Genomic DNA, 11,634 nt, shown 5'->3' with positions numbered 1-11,634 from the left:
CTATAAATGGTTTTATAATCTCATAGTTGATTTTAAGTTGAATTTGTTTACATTTTTTGGTTAAAACAGATTATAATTGAATATTTACCTCAGGAAACATGAAGCAAAAGTCATCTAGAGACAAGAAAAGTTTATTTATAGTTACTTATGCCTTTAAAAGCCTTATTACTCACTATAAATGGTTTTATAATCTCATAATTGATTTTAAGTTGAATTTTTTACATTTTTAGTTAAAAAAAAGTATAATTGAATGTTTATCTTGGGAAACATGATGTGAAAGCCATCCATTGACAAGAAAAGTCCATTTATAGTCACTCATGCCTTCAAAAGCCTTATCACTCACTCTAAATGGTTTTGTAACCTTATAATTGATTTTAAGCTCAATTGTTTTACATTTTTGGTTAAAAAGATTATAATTGAATGTTTGCCTCGAAAAATATGAGGCGAAAGTCGTCCATTGACAAGAAAAGTTTATTTAAAGTCACTCATACCTTTGAAAGCCATATTACTCACTATAAATGGTTTTATAATCTCATAAGTGATTTTAAGTTGAATTTTTTTACATTTTTGGTTAAAATAGATTATAATTAAATGTTTACCTTGAGAAACATGAAGCGAAAGCCATCCATTGGCAAGAAAAGTTTATTTATAGTGACTGATGCCTTCGAAAGCCTTATTACTTTTTTAAAATGATTTTATAATCTCATAATTGATTTTGAGTTGAATTTTTTACATTTTTAGTTAACAAAGAGTACAATTGAATGTTTATCTTGGGAAACGTGATGTGAAAGCCATCCATTGACAAGAAAAGTCTATTTATAGTCACTTATGCCTTCGAAAGCCTTATCACTCACTCTAAGTAGTTTTATAACCTTATAATTGATTTTAAGTTCAATTTTTTTTACGTTTTTGTTTAAAACAGATTATAATTGAATGTTTGCCTAGGGAAATATGAGGCGAAAGCCATCCATTGACAAGAAAAATTTATTTAAAGTCACTCATGCTTTTAAAAGCTATATTACACATTATAAATGGTTTTATAATTTCATAATTGATTTAAGTTTAATTTTTTTACTTTTTTTATTAAAACAGATTATAATTGATTATTTACCTTGAGAAACATGAAGCGAAAGCCATCTATTGACACGAAAACTCTACTTGTAGTCACTCATGCCTTCGAAAAGCCTTTTTTTTTGCTTTTGGTTAAAACAGATTTAATTAAATGTTTACCTCGAGAAACGTGATGCGAAAGCCATCCTTTGACAAGAAAAGTCCATTTATAGTCGCCCATGCTTTCGAAGGCTTTATTAGTTACTTTAAATGGTTTTATAATCTCATCATTGCTTTTGAGTGGAATTTATTTTCATTTTTGGTTATAGCAGATTATAATTAAATGTTTACCTCGGGAAACATGAAGTGAAAGTCATCCATTGATAAGAAAAATCGTTTTCTAGTCACTCATGCCTTCGAAACCTTATTACTCACTTTAAATGGTTTTATAACCTTATAATTGATTTTAAGTTGAATTTTTTTTACATTTTTGGTTAAAATCGATTATAATTAAATGTTTACCTCGAGAATCATGAGGCGAAAGCCATCCATTGATAAGCAAAGTCCATTTGTAGTCATCCATGCCTTCGAAAGCCTTATTAGTTGCTTTAAATGGTTTTATAAACTCTTAATTGCTTTTGAGTGGAATTTTTTTTACATTTTTGGTTAAAACAGATTATAATTGAATGTTTACCTTGGGAAACATGAAGCAAAAGTCATCCATTGAGAAGAAAAGTCCATTTATAGTCACTCATGCCTTCGAAAGCCTTATTACTCGCTTTAAATGGTTTTATAACCTCATAATTGATTTTAAGTTCAATTTTTTTACATTTTTGGTTAAAATAGATAATAATTGAATGTTTGCCTTGGGAAATGAAAGCTGAAAGCCATCCATTGCCAAAAAAAGTTTATTTAAAGTCACTCAAGCCTTCAAAAGCCTTATTACTCACTATAAATTGTTTTATAATCTCATAATTGATTTTTAGTTAAATTTTCTTACCTTTTGGTTAAAACAGATTATAATTGAATGTTTACCTCGAGAAACTTGAAGCGAAAGCCATCCATTAAGAAGAAAAGTTCATTTATATTCAGTCATACCTTTGAGAGCCTTATTACTCACTATAAATGGTTTTATAATCTCATAATTGATTTTGAGTTGCATTTTTTTTTACATTTTTTGGTTAAAACCGATTATAATTGAATGTTTATCTCGGGAAACATGAAGCGAAAGACATCCATTGATAAGAAAAGTCCATTTATAGTCACTCATGCCTTCGAAAGCCTTATCACTCGCTCTAAATGGTTTTATAACCTTATAATTGATTTTAAGTTCAACTTTTTTACATTTTTGGTTAAAACAGATTATAAGTGAATGTTTGCCACAGGAAATGTGAGGCGAAACCTGTTCATTGACAAGAAAAGTTTATTTACTGTCACTCATGCTTTTGAAAGCCATATTACTCGCTATAAATGGTTTTATAATTTCATAATTGATTTTAAGTTGAATTTTTTAATATTTTTGATTAAAACAGATTATAATTGAAGTTTACCTCAGGAAATGTGATGCGAAAGCCATCCATTGACAAGAAAATTTCATTTATAGTGACTCATGCCTTCGAAAGCCTTATTACTCGCTTTAAATGGTTTTATAATCTGATAATTGATTTTAAGTTGAATTTTTTTAGATTCTTGATTAAAACAGATTATAATTGAATGTTTACCTCAAGAAATGTGATGTGAAAACCATCCATTGACAAGAAAAGTCCATTTGTACTCACTCATGCCTTCGAAAGCCTTATTAGTCACTTTAAATGGTTTTATAATCTCATAATTGCTTTTGATTGGATTTTTTTACATTTTTGGTTAAAACAGATTATAATTGAATGTTTACCTAGGGAAACATGAAGCGAAAGTCATCCATTGATAGCAAAAGTCGATTTCTAGCCACTCACGCCTTCGAAACTTTATTACTCGCTTTAAATGGTTTTATAAACTTATAATTGATTTTAAGTTGAATTTTTTACATTTTTGGTTAAAATCGATTATAATTCAATATTTACCTTGGGAATCGTGAGGCGAAAGCCATCCATTGATAAGTAAAGTCCATTTGTAGTCATACATTGTCACGACCCAATTTCCCGGGCTATGACCGACGCATGAGCTCAATGAGCATAGCTCACTAAGCCCAAGCAAACCTATCCATTTACCTTTGCTTAACAAATTTATCATATCATGCATACACACACACACACCTTTTCCCGGATGTGAACATAGCCAAAACACAATGGCATTATCGATAACAATATACATGCACTATACCAGTCATGTATTTAGCAATTTACATTGTATACACATATTCGCATTGTTAGATTGTATTCACAATACAAAAGGACCCATGACTTCCAGCGGAGACATTTACAATAAAAGGGATTACTATCGAATGCCGGACACATACCCAGGAGATGCACAACGGGGACTCCTCGATCTAGGGTCCAACAGTCACCTGATCTGAAAACATGAATTTTTATAAAACGTGAGTACAATACTCAGTGAGTGAACAAGAAGGGAACAAGCATACCATAAGGAATGTTTATCGAAATCATGATGCATTCATTTTCTCAAAACCATGCAATTGTTTTAGCTCCTTTAAACTCCTCATGTAAACCCCACATGAGTAAATCACTTTACAAAAATCCATGCTCAACTATGCTACCAAAGAAATGGGAAATATGGCAAAAGCCCACAAGTTAGCAAAATGGACAGAAAGTTTCTCACTGTAGCGAACTTCATTCTCGCTGCAGCAAGAACCAGAACATCAAGGAAAAAGTCTCATTTTTCCCTTAAAAAAAGTCATTCTGCTAAAATAACAATAGCAACATGTAACACATGTAAACTTCCAAATTTCCACAAAACAAATGCTTACATATTTGCATTTACAACCATATACCCATCATCATCATAATGCACATCATCCCATCATCATCATCTCATATGCAACGGCTTATGCTATTGTCACTAGGGGGTGGGAGATCACGAAGCATCCCCCCCTTCACTAGGCAAGAGGTGCACTTCACTCCGGATCACGAAGCAACGAAGCAGTCCCTTCCCTCCTCTTCCAAGCTTCCCCCCTCCCTTCACTGGGCAAGAGGTGCACTTCACTCTGGATCACGAAGCAACGGAGCAGTCCCTTCCCTCCTCTTCCAAGCTCTTGGGCGGAGAGTCATACTTCGCCATAGATCGTACCTATCAAAGCACTCATAGGGTGGAAGATCATGAAGCATCCAGCCCTATAAGCTACGGAGGCAACAACGACTTATGTGCACTCCCACTCACACATAGCTGGGTCAGCAACGGCTTATGTGCACTCCTACTCGCATATAGCCGGGTCAGCAACGGCTTATGTGCACTCCTACTCGCACATAGCCGGATCAGCAACGACTTATGTGCACTCCTACTCGCACATAGTCGGGTCATCAACGGCTTATGTGCACTCCTACTCGCACATAGCCGAGTTCAAATCAACATGTAAAGAAGCATCCAATGCATATCATGCATTTTATCATATTGTGATAACACATAAACCATTGTATAGCACATTTCACAATATAAAATCATTTTACTAAAAGCTTGTTCCCAAGGTACATTTTCTAAGACAAGTTAGATAGAATCTTTCATATTCCCCAAAACAAGTTTGAAATGAAAGTCCACTCACCGGTATCGAAAATCCAGATTTCGGGTGCACTCGGACTAATAGCCCTCAAGCGTAATTTCTTTGTCTTTTTCGGATGTCTCACTACCTTGACAAATAACAAAGTCGAGGAATTTACTATATTGTCCCTAAATTGATATAAAATAATTTAAATTACTAATGCTTGATACATAAATGCAAAAATACGTCCGATTACCGCTTGATCGCGGTATCGATTAAATTTGACCGATCACCCGATTAATTGACGATTATGTCCAAATCACCTCCAAATTAATCCATTTCTCCTCTAATACCTTAGTTTACCACATACCATTTAAATAAAGCCAAACTCAGCATTAGAACCCTCATAGTTCCTTATAAAAAAATTCGGTCATTTGGTGCACTAGCACCGAAATTTTTCTGCATAACCGTTGCACCTTAATTCATCATATTTCCAAGCCATTTTCCTTGAAATAAAAACAATCCGCCATTGATATTCAGCCCTCATGGTTTGACCAACAAGGAACCCTAGAGAAATTGAATATTTCTTTTGTGTTTTTGTTCATAACCATGCTTAACTATCCCTAAACACTAACATAGTATAAAATCAAATTATTCCAACAACAATTCCTCTTCCATACCCATTTTTCAGAATTGAATTCATCATGATAACTCAATATTCAACCATGGAAATCAAGAACTAAAGCATGGGTAAGCTAGGTATCAAGGAGAATTAAAGAAATTCTAACTTACCTAGCTTGTTTCCTTGATTTCTTCACTTTTTCTTTGAATTTTCACCTAGGTTTTCTTGTTTTTCCCTTTGTTCTTCCCTTGTTCTTCCTTTGTTCTTGTTGCTGGTTGCCTAGGCAGAATATGGTGAGAGAATTGGGGATTTAATGGGCTGATTTCTATAGAAAATAATAAAATAATCAAGCATGCCATGTGTCACATGCTTATTGGCCCAATTTTTTAACTTTTTGACTTTTTCTTCTTAATTTTTCACCACAAATATTCTAGTACTTATCCAATCCTACCACAATTAAAATCCCTTGGTCTTGACAAGTGTTGGGGCGACAAATTTACCGTTTTACCCTCGAGGAGGAAAAATTATAATTTTGCCCCTATACTCCAAAATGTACCGGAATCACATTATTTCTACTTTTCAACCTCAAATAACACTAATATTGATCAATGTTAACCAAATGGGGCAAAAATCGTTTTATAAAAATTCTCGTTTAGTCCTCTAGTGGTAAAATTACCATTTTGTCCTTGTGCTCCAAAAATATCGAGAATCACAATTTTTCACTGCTAAACATCATTTTATACTCCAATAATCATAATTATATCTCATATAATTATTCTTGGTCAAATGTGATCAAATCTTGGCTAAAAATCTCCATTTTATCATCAAATGGTAAAATGACCGTTTTATCCCTAATCGGTCAATTTTTCTGATGGACTCGAAACTGGACCTTGAACTCCGAATCACTATTCTAAGCCATTCTTTGGGTTTTAAAATTTTCAAATTCCTCTTAGAATTTCTATTTGAACTAGTTCAAGGCTCGATTTAACTTAGTTGTACCACTCGGTACAATACCATCTTTTAATCGAGCTTGACAGGGTCTCACATACATACTTTTGAAAGCCTTATTAGTCACTTTAAATGGTTTTACAATCTCATAATTGCTTTTGAGTGGAATTGTTTTGCATTTTTTGTTAAAGCAGATTATAATTGAATGTTTACCTTGAGAAACATGAAGCGTAAGTCATCCATTAATAAGAAAGTCGATTTCTAGTCGCCTATGCCTTCAAAACCTTATTACTCGCTTTGAATGGTTTTATAACCTTATAATTGATTTTAAGTTGAATTTTTTTACATTTTTGGTTGAAACTGATTATAATTAAATATTTATCTTGGGAATGTGAGGTCAAAGCCATCCATTGATAAGAAAAGTCTACTTGTAGTCACGCATGCCTTCGAAAGCCTTATTAGTCGCTTTAAATGGTTTTACAATCTCATAATTGCTTTTGAGTAGAATTTTTTTGCATTTTTGGTTAAAATAGATTATAATTGAATGTTTACCTCGGGAAACAAGAAGCGAAAGTCATCCATTGAGAAGAAAAGTGCACTTATAGTCACTCATACCTTCAAAAGCCTTATTACTCGCTTTAAATGGTTTTATAACCTCATCATTGATTTAAGTTGAATTTTTTTACATTTTTGGTTAAAATAGATAATAATTGAATGTTTGCCTTGGGAAACGAGAGGCGAAAGCCGTACATTCACAAGAAAAGTTTATTTAAAGTCACTCATGCCTTTAAAAACCTTATTACTCACTATAAATGGTTTTATAATCTCATAATTGATTTTTAATTGAATTTTTTTACATTTTCGGTTAAAACAAATTATAATTGCATGTTTACATCAAGAACGTGAAGCAAAAGCCATCCATTAAGAAGAAAAGTTCATTTATAGTCACTAATGCCTTCGAAAGCCTTATTACTCTCTATAAATGGTTTTATAATCTCATAATTGATTTTAAGTTGAATTTTTTTACATGTTTAGTTAAAACAGATTATACTTGAATGTTTACCTCGAGAAACGAGAAGTGAAAGCCATCCATTGACAGAAAAGTTCATTTATAATGACTCATACCTTTGAAAGCCTTATTACTTACTTTAAATTGTTTTATAATCACATAATTGATTTTAAGTTGAATTTTTTTACATTTTTCGGTTAAAACAGATTATAATTGAATGTTTGCCTCAGGAAACATGAAGCGAAAGTCATCCATTGGCAAGAAAAGTCCATTTGTAGTCACTCATGCCTTTGAAAGCCTTATTACTCGCTATAAATGGTTTTATAATCTCATAATTGATTTTCAATTGACTTTTTTTACATTTTTTGGTTAAAATAGATTATAATTGAATGTTTGCCTCAAGAAACATGAAGAGAAAGCAATCCATTGACATGAAAAGTCCATTTGTAATCACTCATGCCTACGAAAGCCTTATTACTTGCTTTAAATGGTTTTATAATCTCATAATTGATTTTAAGTTGAATTTTTTTACATTTTTCTAGCTAAAACAGATTATAATTGAATATTTGCTTGGAGAAACGTGTTGTGAAAGCCATCCATTGGCAAAAAAAGTCCATTTATAGTCACTCATGCCTTGAAAAGTCTTATTACTCGCTTTAAATGGTTTTATAATCTCATTATTGCTTTTAAGTTAAATTTTTGTACATTTTTTGTTAAAACAGATTATAATTGAATGTTTGCCTAAGAAAGCGTGAAGCGAAAGGAATACATTGACACAAAAAGTTCATTTGTAGTCACTCATACCTTCGAAAGCCTTATTACTTGCTTCAAATAGTTTTATAATCTCATAATTGATTTTAAGTTGAATTTTTTTACATTTTTTTGGTTAAAACGGATTATAATTGAATGTTTTCCTTGAGAAACATGAAGCCAAAGCCATCCATTAGGAAGAAAAGTTCATTTATAGTCACTTATTCCTTTGAAAGCCTTATTACTCGCTTTAAATAGTTTTATAACCTCATAATTGATTTTAAGTTCAATTTTTTTTTTTACATTTTTGGTTACAACAGATTATAATTAAGCTTTACCTCGAGAAACGAGAGGCAAAAGCCATCCGTTGATAAGAATAATTTATTTAAAGTCACTCATTCCTTGGAAAGCCTTATTAGTCGCTTTAAATAGTTTTATAATCTCATAATTACTTTTAAGTTGAATTTTCGTACATTTTTATTTACAACAAATTAGAATTGAATGTTTACCTCGGGAAACATGAAGCGAAAGGCATCCATTGACAAGAAAAGTCTATTTAGAGTCACTCATGCCTTTAAAAGCCTTATTACTCACTTTAAATGGCTTTATAACCTCATAATTGATTTTAAGTTCAATTTTTTTACATTTTTGGTTAAATCATATTATAATTTAATGTTTACCTAGGGAAACGTGAGGCGAAAGCAATCCATTGATACAAAAAGTTTATTTAAAGTCACTCATGCCTTCGAAAAAGTTATTAGTCACTCTAAATGGTTTTATAATCTCATAATTAGTTTTAAGTTGAATTTGTTTTTCATTTTTTGTTAAAATCGATTATAATTGAATGTTTACTTCAGGAAACATGAAGGAAAAGTCATCCGTTGACAAGAAAAGTCCATTTATAGTCACTTATATCTTTGAAAGCCTTATCACTCGCTTTAAATGGTTTTATTACCTTATAATTGATTTTAAGTTTAATTTTTTTATATTTCTGTTTAAATTAGATTATAATTGAATGTTTGCCTTGGGAATTGTGAGGTGAAAGCTATCATTTGACAATAAAAGTTTATTTAAGTCACTCATGCCTTTGAAAGCCATATTACTTGCTATAAATGGTTTTATATTCTCATCGTTGATTTTAAGTTGAATTTTTTTTTATTAAAATAGATTATAATTGAATATTTACGTCAAGAATCGTGAAGTGAAAGTCATCCATTGACAAGAAAAGTTCATTTATAGGGACTCATGCCTTCGAAAGCCTTATTACTCACTTTAAATGGTTTTATAATATCATAATTGATTTTAAATTGAATTTTTTTACATTTTTTGGTTAAAACAGATTATAATTGAATCTTTGCCTTGGAAAACATGAAGCGAAAGCCATCCATTGACAAGAAATGTCCATTTGTAGTCACTTTTGACTTCGAAAGCCTTATTACTCGCTTTAAATAGTTTTATAATCTCATAATTGATTGAAAGTTGAATTTTGTTACATTTTTTTTATTAAAACAGATAATAATTGAATGTTTGCCTAGGGAAACGTGAAGCAAAAGCCATCCATTGGCATGAAAAGTCCATTTGTAGTCACTCATGCCTTCAAAAGCCTTATTAGTCGCTTTAAATGGTTTTAAAATCTCATAATTGATTTTAAGTTGGATTTTTTAAAATGTTTTCTATTTAAATGAATTATAATTGAATGTTTGTCTCGAGAAACGTGAAGTGACAGCCATCCATTAAGAAAGAAAGTTCATTTATAGTCACTCATGCCTTTGAAAGCCTTATTACTCGCTTTAAATGGTTTTATAATCTCATAATTGATTTTAAGTTATATTTTTTTACATTTTTTGGTTAAAACGGATTAGAATTAAATGTTTACCTCGAGAAACGTGAATCAAAAGCCATCCATTAAGAAAGAAAGTTTATTTATAGTCACTCATGCCTTCAAAAGCCTTATTGCTCACTTTAAATGGTTTTATAACCTCATAATTGATTTTAAGTTCAATTTTTTAACATTTTTGGTTAAATAGATTATAATTGAATGTTTACCTCGGGAAACATGAGGTGAAAGTCATCTATTGATAAGAAAATGATAGTTAAGGTCACTCATGCCTTCGAAAGCCTTACTACTTGCTTTATATGGTTTTATAATCTCATAATTGATTTTAAGGTGAATTTTTTTACAGTTATGGTTAAAACAGATTATAATTAAATGTTTGCCTCAGGAAATGAGAGGTGCAAGCTATCCATTGGCAAGAAAAGTCTATTTAAAGTCACTCATGCCTTCAGAAGCTATATTACTCGCTATAAATGGTTTTATAATCTCATAATTGACTTTAATTTGACCTTTTTTACATTTTTGGTTAAAACAGATTATAATTGAATGTTTACCTCAAGAAACGAGAGGTGAAAGCCATCCATTGACAAGAAAAGTTTATTTAAAGTCACTCATGCCTTCAAAACCCTTATTGCTCGCTTTAAATGGCTTTATGATCTCATAATTGATTTTAAGGTGAATTTTTTTACATTTTTTTATTAAAACAAATTATAATTGAATGTTTGCCTTAGGAAATGTGAAGCAAAAGTAATCCATTCACAAGAAAAGTCCATTTGTAGTCACTCATTCCTTTGAAAGCTTTATTACTCACTATAAATGGTTTTATAATCTCATAATTGATTTTAAGTTGAATTGTTTTACATTTTTTCGTTAAAACGGATTATAATTAAATGTTTGCCTCAGCAAACGTGAAGCAAAAGCCATCCATTGACACAAAAAAGTCCATTTGTAGTCACTTATGCCTTCGAAAGCCTTATTACTCGCTTTAAATGGTTTTATAATCTCATAATTGATTTTAAGTTGAATTTTTTTACATTTTTCTAGTAAAACAACCTATAATTGAATATTTGCCTCGGGAAACATGATGTGAAAGCCATCCATTGGCAAGAAAAGTTTATTTATAGTCATTTATGCCTTCAAAAGCCTTATTACTCGCTTTAAATGGTTTTATAATCTCATAATTTGATTTTACGTTGAATTTTTTTACCTTTTTGGTTAAAATATATTATAATTGAATAGTGGCGTTAAGACACATGAAGCAAAAGCCATCTATTGTGAAGAAAAGCTCATTTATAGTCACTCACACCTTTGAAAGCCTTATTGCTCGCTTTGAATAGTTTTATAATCTTAGAATTGATTTTAAGCTGAATTTTTTTATGTTTTTAGTTAAAACATATTATAATTGAATGTTTACCTTAGGAAACATGATGTGAATGTCATGTATTGACAAGAAGAGTCCATTTGCAGTCATTTACACCTTCGAAAGCCTTATTACTTACTTTAAATGGTTTTATAATCTTATAAATTAATTGAAGTTGGATTTTTTTTCAGTTTCCATTAAAATTGATAATAATTGGATGGTTGCCTCAGGAAACGTGAAGGGAAAGGCATTCATTGATAAGAAAAGTCTATTTATAGTCATTCATGATTTTGAAAACCTTATTGACTCGCTATAAATGGTTTTATAACCTCATAATTAATTTTAAGTTCAATTTTTTTACTTTTTTTGTTAAAACATATTATAATTGATTGTTTGCCTTTAGAAACGTGAG

The sequence above is a fragment of the Theobroma cacao genome, chromosome 4 (genome assembly GCF_053813885.1).
Source record: "Theobroma cacao isolate CCN51 chromosome 4, ASM5381388v1, whole genome shotgun sequence".
Lineage (NCBI taxonomy): Eukaryota > Viridiplantae > Streptophyta > Magnoliopsida > Malvales > Malvaceae > Theobroma > Theobroma cacao.
This window is presented reverse-complemented; position numbering follows the sequence as displayed.